The sequence below is a fragment of the Octopus bimaculoides genome, chromosome 4 (genome assembly GCF_001194135.2).
Source record: "Octopus bimaculoides isolate UCB-OBI-ISO-001 chromosome 4, ASM119413v2, whole genome shotgun sequence".
NCBI lineage: Eukaryota > Metazoa > Mollusca > Cephalopoda > Octopoda > Octopodidae > Octopus > Octopus bimaculoides.
The window spans coordinates 55,351,923-55,369,183 of NC_068984.1; the positions used below are offsets into that span (position 1 = coordinate 55,351,923).

General features: G+C 35.1%; 1 long non-coding RNA gene across 2 annotated transcripts in view; it reads left to right on the forward strand.

Moving 5' to 3' along the window:
* The window catches only part of LOC106880086 (uncharacterized), a 169,671-nt gene that overhangs the window by 151,477 nt on the left and 933 nt on the right, over nucleotides 1–17,261 (forward strand). The gene's annotated exons all lie outside the window — the stretch shown is intronic.

Consider the following 17,261-nt stretch of genomic DNA (forward strand, 5'->3'; position numbering starts at 1 on the left):
ATATATATGTATGTATATATATATATATATATATACATATATATATATATGTGTGTGTGTGTGTGTTTGTGTGTGTGTGTCTGTGTGTCTCTGTGTGTGTGTGTGTGTGTGTGTGTGTGTGTGTGTGTGTGTGTGTATATATATACATATATGCAATGTAGGGCCGAAACTGTACAAAATAAAATTGATTTGATCTGTAGAACGAATGATATATTCCTTCGTATCAAGTGATTCTAAGTATTAGATACACATTTAAGAAATTTACCACATCTAATGTAAAAGATACGATTCAAAAAGTTGAAGCAAATCTAGATTAAGTAAAAAAAAAAAAGAGTAAAAAATGTATAAAAATATTAGCAAAAAATATGAATGATTTCCTAGTCAAAGCGATTACACATTTCTGTGCGCAACGAAAATAGATGGAGATTTAAATATTCCACAAAAATAATGGCTAAATGGCAGGTCAAGTAAAACAAAGAGATATCATTTAACAACGCTAAAGTGAAGAAAGTATTTCAACCTTCAAGATATTTTCTCACACATTCGATGCACATTCATCAAATATACATTGCTGCATAATGGATTGAAGTAAAACAGCAAAACACACATTCACACGAACACACCCATAATCACTTACAAAGGTATCAATATAGCCGACAGAAAGGCCTTTGATCGGAACATTGGATGTTCTGAAGAGAGCTGAACCACTTTATTGGAACCAGATTAATTGCTGTGTTCTCAGAATCAGCTTGACTCGGGGTGGCAGCACCTGGTAGGGTCCTAGCATGGGCAAATAGTGAACCAGACGGTGGAAGGTCACTCATCGAGACCTCCAACTGCATAAACAAGCGAAGGCATACGGTGACCCCTCTGCCAGTCAGTCTGACTGAGGAAAGTGAGGCCCCAAAGATTGAGACCTACAACATCAGAAGCGAATCCAAAGGTAAGACATTCTCGGCCTATCGATGTGCCTCCTTGTCCGAGTCAGTATGTCACACTATATGTGCTGCAGAAAACAAGGCCCTGGAGCAATTATGTGTAGGTTTCAGCCCGGCAAGCCGTCGTTCGCCTTGAACAAATTAACGCCAACGGGTCATTTATGTCCCCACACTTCTGCTTCTTTTTTACTTCCTACATTTTACAAAACTCCAAAGGCGATGGGATAAGGATGTCGGTAGCAGGCTGTTTAGCTGGAGCTGTGTGATATCCGGACTTGCACTTTGGCGACAGGTGTGTGATGGTTACATTCCTGTGACCTGCGACTACACAGGAATCTGGTCTTGCACCTGTGACTGGGCGGTCATTTTTAAGTGTACTGACACCCACTCCAAATTGGGAAGAACCTAGAAAATATGGGCTAAACATCGGTAGTCACATTATAATTCTTGTTTGATGAATTACACCGAAACCGGAGGCTCATAAATGCAGTCGCAACATAAGAAATCCAGAAACAAAACCGACCCAGATCACTTGTTGTTCCTGGAATGTACGAACTCTCTTGGACTGGAGAGATACGGAACGCTCTGAATGAAGAACAGCACTCGTTTCAAGGGAACTTACCAAATTCAAAGTTGACATTGTCGTTTTAACTGAGACCCGTTTACTGGGTGAAAAAACGGGACCTGGCTACACCTTCTTTTAGAAGAGCCGAAACCATGAAGTTTCGGGCGACTATGGTGTTGGCATCTATGCAGGTACCAAGGAGATATCTGTTCCAGTCCAGTCCTCAGCAGGGGCCCTCTCTGTCAGCAGACAACAACCACTTGACGGTGAGTAATGATATCATTAAATAGTGAGAGGAATATTTTAATGTCCTGCTCAATAGAAACTCCTTCACTGCTGATAGTTTTCTAAGAAATGTGCCATGATAGCACCACCCTTACTGAAACCCCTTTGCTATGAATTTTGTGTCGCCTTGAGGCAACGACACGATGGAAAGGCTACAGGCACAGACAAAATTCCGGCAGAGTTCCTACTATATGGTTGACTACGCCTAAAGATTTGTTCCACGCTTTGATCCTCCGAACGTAGGAAGTCAAACACGTTCCAAATGAGTTTAAAGATGCACTGTCATAACATTTAAGAAAGAGGATCGCAACACGTGTGGACATTATCGTGGCAAACCATTACATGGAAAAGGATTTCCTAAATAATCCGGAACAGATGATATAACTTTGTAGAGAACATCCTGCCAGAAACTCATTTTAGTTTCCGCTTCGCAGGGAAAACAATTGATATGATCTGTGCCTATCAACTACAGCAGAAAGCCAGAGAACAACAAAGACCTCTCCTTCTCGTTTTCTATGACCTTGGAGACGCCTACGACAGTGTCCCTAGAGCTGGAACGTAAGCTGTCGGCGTACCAGAACCCTTTGTTGCAATGATTAGAGCATTGTAAGAAGGAACGAAAGCACGTTGTGGTTCTCCAGTCTAACACCTCGTAAAAATTCCATATCATGTGTGGTCTGAAAAAGGGCTCCGTCATCTCACTCCTACTCTTCTAACGTTGCACTGCTGCTTTGCTTCATGAAATTCCCTAAAACAATCCAGACGTAGAAATGAAGTATACCGTTTGGTGCAGGCTTTTTTAATCTGTCAATACTCTGCTCCCAGTGTCACACTAGCATCATCAAAGTAAATGAAATGAAGTAGGAAAATGACAACGCTCCCCCCTGCCCACTTATCTGGGGATTTACATCAGCCTGTGAACAATTTCTTTATGCCATATTTCTAGTTTGGCCCAACAGTTAACAAAGGCAAAACTAAAATCATCTTACAACCACAACTTGGATGTGACCCACCAAATGTCAACATCAAATTTAGTGGAACATCCATTGAATCTGGTGAAAATTTCCATTTTCTTGATAGTTTCCTCTGAGTTCAATGTATACCATCAAAGGATGAAAAAAACCAGAATCCTGGCAGTGCTACACACAACCTTTGGGAAGCTCTCTAGTAGAATCTTTGCGAGAAGTAGTCTTACCATGCAAACCAAAATGATGATGTATAATGCTATAGTAGTGTCTATCCTGCTGTGTGGCAATGAGATGTGGATCCTCCACCGTCATGACCTGAAAAATTTTGAATAATCACATCTAAAGAAATTCCGGTGTGTCATGAACATCGAATGGGAAGATTCTTTTACCAAAGAGAGCAGGATAAATTAGCATGGAGGTTACAATCATCAAGCACGGCCTCAGATGAGCAGGTCATGTGGATCGCAAATATATTCGTATTTGAGGAACTAAACAATGGACGATGCCCTTGTGGATGTCCCCTATGACGCCACAAGGACTAATTGGAAGAAAGTTTAAAGAGTTCTGGTATAATGACAGCCAACGTACACACTATTTGGCGTAATTTGACCGAGGCAGGAGTATCTCGCTTTGAAAAAAACGACAGAAGAACTGATATCGGAATGAAACGACAACAGTAGATAACAGCAGAGTAGACACAGGAAAGATACAATGTAGGAAAGACAGAGTAACACACACCCAACCAGCATCTACAATCCCAAGCAATTCTTCAAAGACGGTTTTAGCACAAATGAACCCATCATCACTCTTAACTGAAATGTGCTAAATACACGGAAGCCGGCCGACAATATATTTAGGTGTAATACAAACACAGGCACACTAAAACTCACAGGCACATACATGTACATAATAGTAATAACAAAAGTTGAAATAAATAAAAATAATAATAATAATAATAATAATAATAATAATAATAATAATAATGATGATGATGATGATGATAATAATAATAATAATAATAATAATAATAATAATAATAATAATAATAATAATAATAATAATAATAATAAATGCCCTGATGCAGTACTAGGCAATGACTCTCATGGCTCCTGATCTCAGCTGATTGGAAGTGTTATCATGTACATAGTTATCATGTACATAGTTTTTTGCCTTGGTATAAAAGACGTGCCACACCAAATGTTCTGCTCAATACTAGTTTTGCTTGTCAGTTGCTTGACCTTAACCAGTTGAGCAAGTCTGGTAGTGCCTGACGTTACGTGCATCTCTGATCACGAGCAGAAGTAGTGGGGGAGCATTATAGCCATGTGTTGAGAGGAAATCTTTGGGGTTTGGATAATTCACCTTTGGAAACATGGGTGTTTTATTCAACATCCTTAAACATCCCTCATTCAGGGACCTTTTGAGCGTGATGGGCTTCTCAACCTGAAGAAGATTCTAACTGGATCCCACCTGCAAGGCAATGCACTGTTTATCTTGATATGAGATCACTATATCACGCACATATCGTTGTGATGCATGTGCCTGGTGTATCCTTATCAGATGGGTAGTCATGATGGCTATATTGGGCTTCGTATATTTTACACCAGTGTTACTTTGATGGCATGCACTGCTCTTTCACTCAATAATAATAATAATAATAATAGTAATAATAATAATAATAATAATAATAATAATAATAATAATAATAATAATAATAATAACAATATTGAAGGCGCGGTTATATATGCTCTCAAAAGACATTTCTGTTTTAGATCGAAAAAAGAAGAGGGAGCATAAAAGCGAACAAAGGCACTGAACAGGAAGTATGATATTGAAAGAAAGGTCCTGAAAGTGGTAATGGAGGAACTGAAACAGGGCTTCGTTGCAAAGAAAGGAAAGGTGGTAAGTTACAACCAAAGAATGAAGGGATACTAGCAGAATAGGTTATTCAGAGTAAATCAGAAGAGATTCTACAAAGAAATAAATGGACAGTGTACAGAAATAAGTTGAAACCAGATAACGTTGGTTTGGGAGTGACATCTGGAGAAAAGAAAAGGAGCACAAGAAGGATGCTAAATGGTTACAAGAACTGAAACAAACAGTAGTCTGTCCAAAACAGGCCGAACTAACCATTTCAGTAAGGGAAGTGAAGGAAATCAGCAAAAAATGGGCAACTGGAAGGCACGAATAGCTGCACAACTCAACGCCTTATTAAATGCCGACCAACTGGTTTGACATTTGATAGGACAGGGCTGTGCTTGAAAAACATCGAAAAAGGCAATACGGCAGACAATTATAGGCCGATATCCTGTTTATGTGGAAATTATTGACTGGAATAGTCGCAGAGTCAATGTACAGACATCTGGAAAAAAAGTGGAGCTCTGCCACATGAGCAAGAGGGTTGCAAGCGTAAGTGCAGAGGTACCAAATATCAACTCTTAGTAAATAAAACTGTACTTAGAGACTGCAAGAGCAGGAAAACTAACTTAGCCATGTCATGGATCGATTATCGTAAAGCGTACGATATGATACCACATTCTTGGATTATGGGATGTATGAACCTATTTCGTATTGCATCGAATGTTGAGCGATTGCTTGGAAAAAGTATGGCGATGTAGAGGACGGGACTGACAGCATGTGGAAGAAGTTTAAGGACAATAGAAATCAGGAAAGGTATCTTCCTAGGGGATTGCCTGTCTCCACAGATCTTTGTACTGTGCATGATACCACAAACACCGATTCTGAAGAAAGCAAAGGCTGGGTATGTATTCAAGTGTCGCCAACAAAAAGTCAACCACTTGTTATTCAGGATGACCTCAAACTTTATGGTAAAGATGAATCCCAAGTCAGTTCCTTCGTTGATACGGTGTATACCTTCTGTGCTGATATTAGACTAGAGTTAGGACCGAAAAAGTGTCTTGTGTTTGTCTTGAAGAGAGATAAATCAAATTTATGGCCGGGCTAGCGATACCGCCAGAGGAGGTTATGAAGCAGATAGAAGAGACGGGCTGTAAGTACTTGTGGATATTAGAAATGGATAAATTGATGGAGAAAGAAATGACAGAAAAAATTTAGGTGGAGTACTTGCGCAGACTGAGGTTGATTCGTAAGTCGAAATTAAACGGACAGAATAAGATTGAAGCTATCAACACTTCGGCGGTTTCACTCCTTAGATATGGAGCAGAGGTAATCCCATGCACAGTAGACCAACTAAACAGCTTAGTCAAAAAGAGACACTGACAGTCTGTGTGTCCCAAGAAAAAGAGGGGGAAGAGGACTGGTTGGATACGAACACAGCATTAATGTAGAAGAAAACAACATAGCACGGTATGTAAAATATGCCACATAACCGCTATTATTGGAAGTAAGGGTCAGGATTGTGTAGGATGGAAGATTGCATAGATACAGTACTGTACAAGCAAATGAGAATTAATGAAACCCAAAATATGTGGATGAAGAAATGCATGGGCAATTTCATAGGGAGGTTGAAGATAAAACTGACAGAGAAAAAAGATGGCTATGCGTGACTAAAAGTGATTTAAAACGGAGGACCTAATCTGTGCAGCTCAATAGCAAGCATTAAGAGCCAATTACATAAAATATAGAATTAACAACACATCAGAAAGTGATAAGTGCAGAATTTATGCGCTAAAGGATGAAACCGTATGGCATATTACAAGTCAATGTACACCACTATATAAGAGATGTCATTACAATATAGCAAGGATTGCCTATTGGACACTTTGCAACAAGTATGGACTTCATAGAGCAAAAAAGTTGTACGAACATAAACACGAAGTTATCATCGAAAATGATAACGCAAAGAGCCTATGGGATTTTATGATTCAGTGCGACCAGGTGATAGAGACTAGGAAACCAGGCATAGTGTTCATTGAGAAAGAAACAAACGATGCTGATCATAGATATAGCATACCCGGCTGACAACAAGGTATGCTACAAGGGAGAAAAAAGTCGATAGCTATAACAGGTTAGCTTGAGAGGTTAAGCAATTGTTGTCACTGAAAAAAGTGATAGTAGTACCAATAATTATCGGTGCCCTGGGAACAATGAGTAAGTATATGGAACAAATAGGACTGCAACAAGGGTGGAGCACTTGCAGAAAACAGCATTCCTTTGAACCTCTCGACTACTCCGAATGGTGCTCGAAAAATATGTGGTGTTATCTTAGTTTAGTGGTAGTGAACAGCTGATACAATAGTACATCTTCAGCGTTAGAAGCTGAGCAAAGAAAATGAAATAATAATAATAAAAATAATAATAATAATAATAATAATAATAATAATAATAATAATAATAATAATAATAATAATAATAATAATAATAATATATTACAGGATAGTAAAGAGAGAGAAAGAAAAGCAAAAAAAGTATAATTCCTTAAAATTTGAAATAGGAAAAATGTGAAGTATCAAATCTGTAAAGGTCGTGCTTATAATAATTGGTGCGTTGGGAAAAGTAAGCAAAGATATTGACAACTGACTGAAGGAGATTGGAAAATGCCCTGTAGAGCTCCTACGGAAAGCTTTTCATTTAGGGACAGCAAGGATTATTATGAGGGTTCTAAGCAATTGAAAGACTACTGAAAACTTGTTGATACCTAAGGTTCCCGGTAGTACCCCGCTATCCACATAAATCCTACCAGGAATAAGACCTAACCTGAGACAAACCAAATAATGATAATGATAATAATAATAATAATAATAATAATAATAATAATAATGATGATGATGATGATGATGATGATGATGATGATGATAATGATGATGATGATGATGATGATAATAATTCTTTACTTCTATTGGCCCAAGGCCTGAAACTTTAGAGACTCAGATGGAATTTATTTTATTAACCTCAAAAAAAGATGAAAAGCAAGGTTGTGCAACAAAAATATCGTGGGTTTTGTCAACAAATTAATAAGTTAATCAATGCCAACTAACTTAATTACAATGTTGCAAGAAAGCTATCCGATAAAATATTGCATCATATTCCGTATAGACATGAGCATATTAATTCTAAGTCATTCTTTAATACTTTACGTATTACAATATTCAAATTCAATAAAATAATTTTATGTTAATTATTCATTATGATGTTATGAATCGGAGCTTATTAAACCGTACAGTCAGATAAGTTACTACGTTGAAAATGTATTCGCTATAGTGCATAAATAATTCAAGATGATGACAGAGAATAGTAGCATTTCGCTTTAGAAGTATCAGTATCTTATTTAAACTTCTAAGGGGTGGGTGCCACAACAATAAGACACAGAACTCATCATCGAATATTTACACCTGCTGCAATTCCCTAACATAACCCAACTCCTTTTTACTTTTTTTATTGGTATAACTCCTCCGCTTCATACGGATGGCAGTAGGACTGGATATGTAATACCAATGCCTTCCGAAAAATACGTCAGCATCTGTTTTAGTACAAGGATTATTATTGTAAACTTAAACTCATTAAGTAATTACAAGCATTAAATAGGATGAGAAACCACTATAAAGATAAAAATATATTTAATGTAAAACCGATATATTACATAAGCATTGACGCAGTAAATAATGAAACGCTTTTACTATATATATATATACTACATATGTGGGGAATTCTCTTTGTGTGTGTTTTTGTGGAATTGTTAGCTAACTCCTCCTACATCGTTTTATTGATTTTGATGAAACTTGACACGTGAGTAGAACTCATGTCTGGTGACCTCAAGGCATACTCAGATTCTAGAAAAATCGATAATGGAACACCTCGAAGGGATCCTTGTATATATCTAATACATTTTATTTTAAAAAACCAAGGGAAATAACTAATTCATTTTCCTAAATCATTTGACAAAAAGGAAATTGAGCATGCTTATTTCTTAGAACTGTTAGAGTTATTTTCGCAATTTATCCACTACAATCCTTAAACTAGTAAATAGTATTTTCCTAAACAATAGATCCACTTATTTCGGTTAGTGATTTATTCACGAATATATCAACACTAGTGCCACTGAGGGTAATATTCCTTGGGAACGCACAAAATCTCTTTTCAGAGATATTTATTTGGAGTTGTTATTATCTCATATCTGATTAGCCTGTTATTACGTAACATGCTTCACGATTTTAGTATAGATACCTTATTAGTATTTTTTCCTATGTTCTATATACTGTGCAAGTAAATAGCATTTTCCTAAACAATAGATCTACATATTTCGGTTAGTGATTTATTCACGAATATATCAACATTAGTGCCACTGAGGGTAATATTCTCTGGGAACGCACAAAAGCTCTTTTCAGAGATATTTGTTTCGAGTTGTTATTATCTCATATCTGATTAGCCTGTTATTACGTAACATGCTTCACGATTTTAGTATAGATACCTTATTAGTATTTTCTTCTGTGTTGTATATACTGTGGTAAAGCATTAAAGCCCTTTTCGGGGCTACTTTATTTTAATTCTTACTATCGGGTAACTAATTTCCTGTTATTATATAAATGATTTCACAACTTCATAACTTGTTGGGAATTCCTAAAAACAAAATTCTGTGTAAGACAGGTATTCTCTGTAAATGCACAAAAACCGCTTTAAGGGCTACATACTTTGTATTGTTGTTATTGGATTAACGAAACAATAATGAGAACGGAACCAAAGGATAAGCCCCGCTTTCCCGGGAATTTTCGGGTACGTCAGTTAGTACATCTCGAACCCACAAGAGTAAACAAGAGAGACAGAGACAGGCAGAAACAAGGAAAATATCCTTTGTATTTGAATACTATGCAAATATTCTTTTAAAAAAATTTTCATCAAATTTTTCTAAAACTTAATTGTTTTCCATGTTTACAGTTGGAAAAGTCTCAATGACCGAAACCGGTAGTGAAATGTTTTTGATAAAATTATTTTAGCATTTTCTACCTTGAAACTTTTCCATATATACATATTTACTAATACACAAATTATACAAACAAATTTAGTCTTAGGCTATTCCTGTCCAAATTTTTTATACTGAGTTAAAATCGGGTTCTTCAGTTTGTATAAAATATTGAAAGTTTATCCGCAAAATCCAATTAAACTAAATAACTATAGAAATTTGATAAATATTTTCTGCAATGCATCTTTAGGCAAACCATGATTTAACGGAAAGCAAAATTATCTCTGATGATTGTTGATGTATATTTTTCTGTAAATATATTAGTTTCAGATTTTGGCACAAGACGAGCAATTACAGGAGAGGCGAGAAATTCGATTACATCGATCCTAGTGCTGAAGTGGTACTTATTTTATTGACCGAAGGCAAAAGTAATGTCGAACTCGGCTGAATTTGAACTCAGAACGTAAAAACGGACGAAATGCCGCTAAGCATTTTGTCCGGACCTTTAAGAATTTTGCCAACTCGTAGCCTTTTTACTTTGTAAATATATTAAATAAACGTCTCAAGGCAGAATCATTAACATGCTGTCCAAAATGCATAGCGGCATGTCACCCATCTTTACCTTCTCAGCACAAATTCTGCCGAGGTCCGATTTCATCCGTTCAGGTTGTTATTGTAGGTACCAATTGAGCACTGACGTCGATGTAACCATCTTACACCTTCCCCCAAATTGCTGGTTATAGTGCGGAAATTTGAAACTGATATTAAATATTTGTTTTATTCATGATACTCAGGGACATAAATTTACTCAATGCGATACTCATCTAAATAGACACGATATTATCATCGATACGATAGTCTAATTTATAAATGTATGAAGTGAAATAAAGTACACAAACAAAGGATATATCTTGTTTTGAGTATCATTACAAAATTTATCTTGTAAACTGTTTTTTTAAACGTAAATTTGGGTTTCTTTCTAATGCGAAGTGAGAATAAATTATATAATTGATAGGATGAAATTAATCAACACCAGACTATGGATTAACAGGTAACAACACCCGGAGACTGAAGATTCTTATTAGCTAATCATGTGTACCGGAATGACCAGCAAAAAAAAAGTGTGAATTATTTACACCATAAAATATAGCGAACAAGGAATGCAACTGCTCGTAAATTATAATTCAAGTATCCCCTTGATGTTTTTGTAATATCTTAACACACTTTTTCTAGGAATAATCATAAAACAAAACTGGATATAATGATATGGCGGTAAATATAACCGTAGTGTCTGCTTAAAAACACGCATAATTTTATATAAACTCTATTGTAGGAAGGTTCACATTTATTGAGTGAATTGGTTTAATCGATATAACTTATGGTCTAGTTTTACCGAAGTCGTTTATGAGATTATAAATTACTTTAAAATAAGATAAAGAATAATGATAAAAAGATGTTGAAACGAATTAGATAAATCTTGCAGTTTCGTGTTAAGCTCATGTGGATTCAACTCTTCTGTCCAGGCATAATTCGAATTTCAGAATCAATTTATTTTACTTTGTGACGGGAGAAAACCTCAAATTTCTGCCTTTTGGTAGAAAATATGCACTGTTTACGATATCATTAATATTTCTGAAGATGGTGGAGACGGCGGAGACAACTGATGACTAGAGCAGTATTTAGTTTCAGTCCTTGTTAAGTTATTGCTTAATTCTGATCAAATTCAACCTTTGCTTTAACGTTCATATATGGCTCAATATATTTAATGCCAGCAACTTAGCTGGCCCATCTAATTTATTATAGCTTTCTGATACAAAAGATGGTACACACTAGTAAAGAGTATGATGTAGTTTAACTTGACAGTACCCCCTCTCCCGCCATTAGAATTTGCTTACACTCACAAAAGGGAAAGTGACTGATATTTTTGGCATACACACTCTTTAATATGCTGCATACTTCTATAACGCTTTTAGAATTATTAAATATATTAAAACTAACACTTGTTAACTTATACCATTGCATATTATTCTTCTTGTTATCGTATGCATTATGAATTTATTTTAACTAACATGCATCTAAATTATATTTTATAATTGTTTACTGCACCCGAATGCATTTGGAATTACATGTGTGAAACAATCTCTGCTTTACAGTTAATCTATGATTAAGAGAGAAGTATACAAATGACAGTAATTTATTAATTACCATATTAAATCATAGGAAAATGTAATAACTGAAATGCATACAACTTAATTGCCTTTAATTTGTCCTATTTTAAAAAGATAATTTTCATCAAATATATCCAATTAGCAGAAATTTATCAGACATGTTTAACTACTTTTTACCCCAATTTAGCAAGACACTGCGGAATTTAATAAAAGCTTTATGTGTGCCTTCAATATATGTCTGTAGATTGAACTTGAATTGAACCGCAAAGACATTCGGAGGCAAAGAAATAAGATTTGTGGTTATATCTTCTATATCCGAGAAAACAATCCACCCACATTTTATTACATGGTAGAGTGATATAGAAGACGTAAGCTAGATTTTAAAATATCAGCAGATTTACTTCCTTTTAATTCCATTCAGCCTTCTAAAGATATATATTTGAAATTTAATAAATAACTACGTTTTTCCGTTCTGAACTAATATATATTCTGAAATTTGAAGTTGTATTTGATGGTTTAACATCTTGTTTTATATTATCTTATGAAATGAAATTTAGAAAATAATCAAAGTATGTTTTACAGTTGCTAAATTCTTATAACGTTAGAAACATTTAAGAATAAACGTAATTGAAACATACACGTCAAGTATTATCTATATTATCCAATATATTATTTCAATAAAATATCATCTAAGGCAAAATATTTCTATGGTATCAATATATTAATAGACATTATGAATTTTGTATGTTTTAGTTAAAACACTTTTTGCATTTACGGGATAAATAATAACTTGCTGCAGCGTTGACTTCTTCATAATATAAAACCAGCTATGGATAAAGAATATAGTCTCAGTTCTCAATCAAAACTCGAATTTTCCAAGACTTTCTTTTAGCTGTATTATGTCTCAATCAATCTCGAATTTTCCAAGACTTTCTTTTAGCTGTATTATGTCTATCATTAATTATTAATTATACTTTCCCCAGAAAATAATCTTTATCGTAGATTAATTTTCTAGTAAATCTATCTGTTAAATCTCAGTACACTGTATTTTAACGTCATAACTATTATTCCATACCACCTTATAATCGATGATGAAATGATTATTGTTACGATATATAATGTAATATCGATCGGTAAAAACACATCATATACTTTTATATTCAAGTGTTTTAATTTTATTACGTATAAATGTAAAAAAAAAAAAACATTAATCCTTAGTGTGAAAAATAATAAGTGGCAACAGATTTCAGTAAGTAGATATGTAGATATTGCGAGCTATAAGCAGCGTGATTGTGAAAATATAAACCTGAAAATAGGTATCTCAGACACCAGTGTCACTTTGATTTCAAATAACCAATAAGTTAGCTCATACTCATAGGCAAATATCACCAAAATCAATAATAGGCCAGCTTTCGATTTACAACCACCATGAGACTATACGGTTATTGACAAACCTTATTATCTTATACGTTAGTTTTAATCTTTCAGTTCATGCTTTATTTTACCATTTGGCGAAAACTTGCGTCCTGGAAACAGGTGGAATAATATTCAAATAGCTTACATTTATATCTACAAAGCTAAATCTCTTATACAACTTCATTATTCCTGGAGAGCCAGACTTTTCAAACTGTTTGTATTAAACTGTGGTTCGATTAGATTATTAAGCTACTTTGCTAAACTTTAAAAATAGATGTTTAATTTGTATACAATATGTGTGTGTGTGTGTGTGTGTATCTATGTATGTATGTATGTATGTATGTATGTATGTATGTATGTGTGTACGTAAATATCCCAACCGTATCCACCGTCCTGTAAATTTTTATGCCGGAGCCAACGAAGGGTATGTATATCTTTTATATGATTAGAAGGCCGACTATAATGGTACAAAAATGTGTTTAACTGCCCTTAAATATTGGATGAGTCGTCAAAGCGTTTCACACGCCTGCCGTAGCTTTATGCACAATATGGCTTCGTTTCGCAGTAGCAACGTTAATATCCCCTAACAATAGAATAACTTGATCGTTACAAGCCCCTTAACCCTTAGCTCTGCAACTTCGAATCGCTGCAATGTTACGTTCACTTCGTATAAACAACATAACCAATATAGATAGTTTTATACTCGAGATTATTCTTTAGAAAACAGACATATGTCTAAACATTAGCTAATGATAAATAGCGTTTAAATACAACACACAGAATTATCTCAAATAATTATCTACTCTATGGCTTTTATCTTTTGTTTACGATCTTATCATAATAGATGAATGTGTAATTTACATTTTTTTAAAAATAGACTATGATTATATTAATTGTACACAATAACACACAATATTAAAAAATTGCGTATAGGAATTTTAAATTCTAAGAAAGCTGTTAATTAAAGAAGTAAAATAATTATTTTGTAAAAGCTTTCAAAATATTGCATTTTATAGAAATTTTATAAGCCTCCGTTTTTCAAATTTCATCTGCATATATCAAATATAATCATGTGTAACAAGTTGTGGTAATGTATAGCAGCGATAAGCTTAGCAATTGAAAGCTACAATCATCTTCTTTTATTGTTACATTCCTTCTGCAGAAGTGTGTTAAGTTGAATATACAAACAAGTGCACAGCTTATTGAAAATCTGATATTTCTCTATGTCACTAGATCAGTGATACTGACCCGAAAATAACTGCTTAAATCCGTGTTAGAAACCTGACACATAACTGTTTAGCTCTGATGAAATTTGACTGAAATGGCAATGAGTTGTGACAGAGACCAAAAGAACTACGAAATTTTTGAGAAAAGAATATCAGAAGGAAACAGCTTCTACAATAAGCACAATGCTAAATATATAGAAGTAAAAAGTATTTCTATATAATGATTTACATAATAGGTATAAAATTGCATAATTTGAGGGGAAATAATATTTGAATATATTAACTGGAAAACTTTTCTGAGACTTCATTTTGTTGGCAAATAAACAGTGAAATGCAAATGAAATCTTGGGCGCACTCGAACGCAGCAAACAATAAAGTATATCTAAATATATCTATAAATATATTAATACGCTTATAAAAAAAATAATTATACAACTTCCAGAGCGCATTTATATTGGCTTTAAATTTTGACGGGGGAGATTGTAAGTCGACCCCAGTACTCAACTGGTAATTATTTTCTCGACCCCACAGAGATAAAAGGCAACGTTGACCTCAGTGGAATTTGAACTCAGAACATATAGACGTACGAAATACCGCTAAGCATTTTGCCCAGTGTGCTAATAATTCTGCCAGCTCGAGTCCCTCGGAGCGCCCTTATATTATAACAAAAATAAATGAATAATTACTTGTATAAGGAAACGGTCTCTTTCTTGCACACAAGATATATTTATTGGGTGGTGACATATAAGAAATAGTATCAATGTTAACCAGACTGTCTCATCAGAGTGCAAGCACTGTGTGCGCTTCAGACATTCTTCAGCCTCTGGCAAATGTTTCGGATTCAGTTCCACTTTATCTGTTGGTCGGCAAGTCATATCTACTCGTAGGACCAGTAAACCCTTAGAAATGGAATTTGTTACACAGAAAGATGATCTTCATTTGTGCGTTCATATGCACACATGCATACATACATACATACATACATACTTCTCTATCTTAGCTCTTAGATCTTCCAGGGGTGTGAGCAAGGGCAACGAGATTTCTCCAGACATCTTGATTGCTCGCTTTTTGTAGCTCCTCTAGGGCCAACTTCCAGCGCTACCATGTCATCCTAGAACGTACTGGATCACGTGTCCTTTGTTTTCATTGGTCTCCCTCTCGAAGCACATGGCACATGGCCAGTAAACCAAATCCGCCGCTTAGTCACCACGTCTTGCAAATTTCCCATGCAAGCTCATCTAATCAGCACTTCGTTTCTCACTCTTTCTCGGTAGCACATGCCCAGGGTCAAGCGTAAGCAGCTGTGGCGGCACACGTCCAGCAACTCAAAGATTTTGAATGACTTCATCCAGGTTTTAAGGCATCGATGGCAGTTGGTATAACAACAGATGAGTATAGTTGCAGCTTTATCTTGTTACTCATGGTCTTCGATCTCAAAGAAAACGTTGAAATACTGACATTGATTTTCTATCCTAGTCCTGACATCAGCTTCTACATTATCTTGTCTGAAATTGATTAGCTGTGCTTGGACGCCACCAACTGTCATTGCTTTGGTCTTCTCAGCGCTTATCCGAAGCCCTGATTCTTCCCCGTAACTGAATAGGCTATCTGTCATGGAATGCAGAGTATATGTATCAGAGCTTAGTAACGCCAGGTTGTTTTCAATATCAAAATCCATTAGTCTGTCCATAAATCACGGAATTCCAAAACTGGTACTATCCATTGTTTTCCGCTTGACGAAGTCAATCACCATCAGGAGCAGAAACGGCTGCAAGATGCAATCCTGTTACAATAGGGAAGCAATTTCGACATAATGTTGATTCCATTGCTTGTCTTCAGGTAACACTGTATAAGACACTTAAAAATATAAATATATCTGCTCGGGACCCCTTACATTCTCAAGATATTTTGTATATTCCAGAATGTCTCGTAGAACATTGTCAAACGCTTTCTTAAAGAAGATGAAATTAATAAGACTAGATATATGTATGTACGTGTATATGTATGTGTGTGTATGTATGTATGTATGTATGTATGTATTATGTATGTATGTATATATGTATGTATGCATGCATGCATGTATGTATGCATGCATGTATGTATGTGTATGTATGTATGTATGTATTTATGTATGTATATATGTATGTATGCATGTATGTATGTATGTATGCATGCATGTATGTATGAATGTATGTATGTATGTATGTATGCATGTATGTATGTATGTATGTATGGAGACAGATAGAGACTCAGGTAATATAATAAAGGCAAATGTGTAGATATGTTCTAGTTTAAACATCTGCAAGTTACTTGCATTTTCTTTGCAACATTAGACATACCAAACCTTCCGTACGCATTTACCGTCTTGTCTTCACGATGAAGACATGTTGACTTCGATCGCAGGCGTAATTTACAGTTTAGATGGTAAATTTTTCCCTTACTGAACCAGATATCATTTGCTTGTCCTTCGTATGTGATATCTGTACGTTTAGAACTATGCAATACCAAAATAAAAAGAAAGGTAGCACACATTAAACTCAAACAAAGATAAACACTTCACTGATAAAGTAAAAGCCTAATTCTAACAAATTCGAAGTTCAGGGTTATTGACATTATCGATGCTTACGATAAAAAACAAACGAGCATCATAGACACATTCCAACAACACATTGTGCCGGAGATGGATTCGGTAAATCTGAGAACGTGGATGATAGATGTACATGCACTACAGTTCCAAACAAACTACAAAACAAAAATCATAGAACTATTATGAAATTGTGGGAAAGGTATCTCTAAAGTATATTCAAAGAAACAGCAT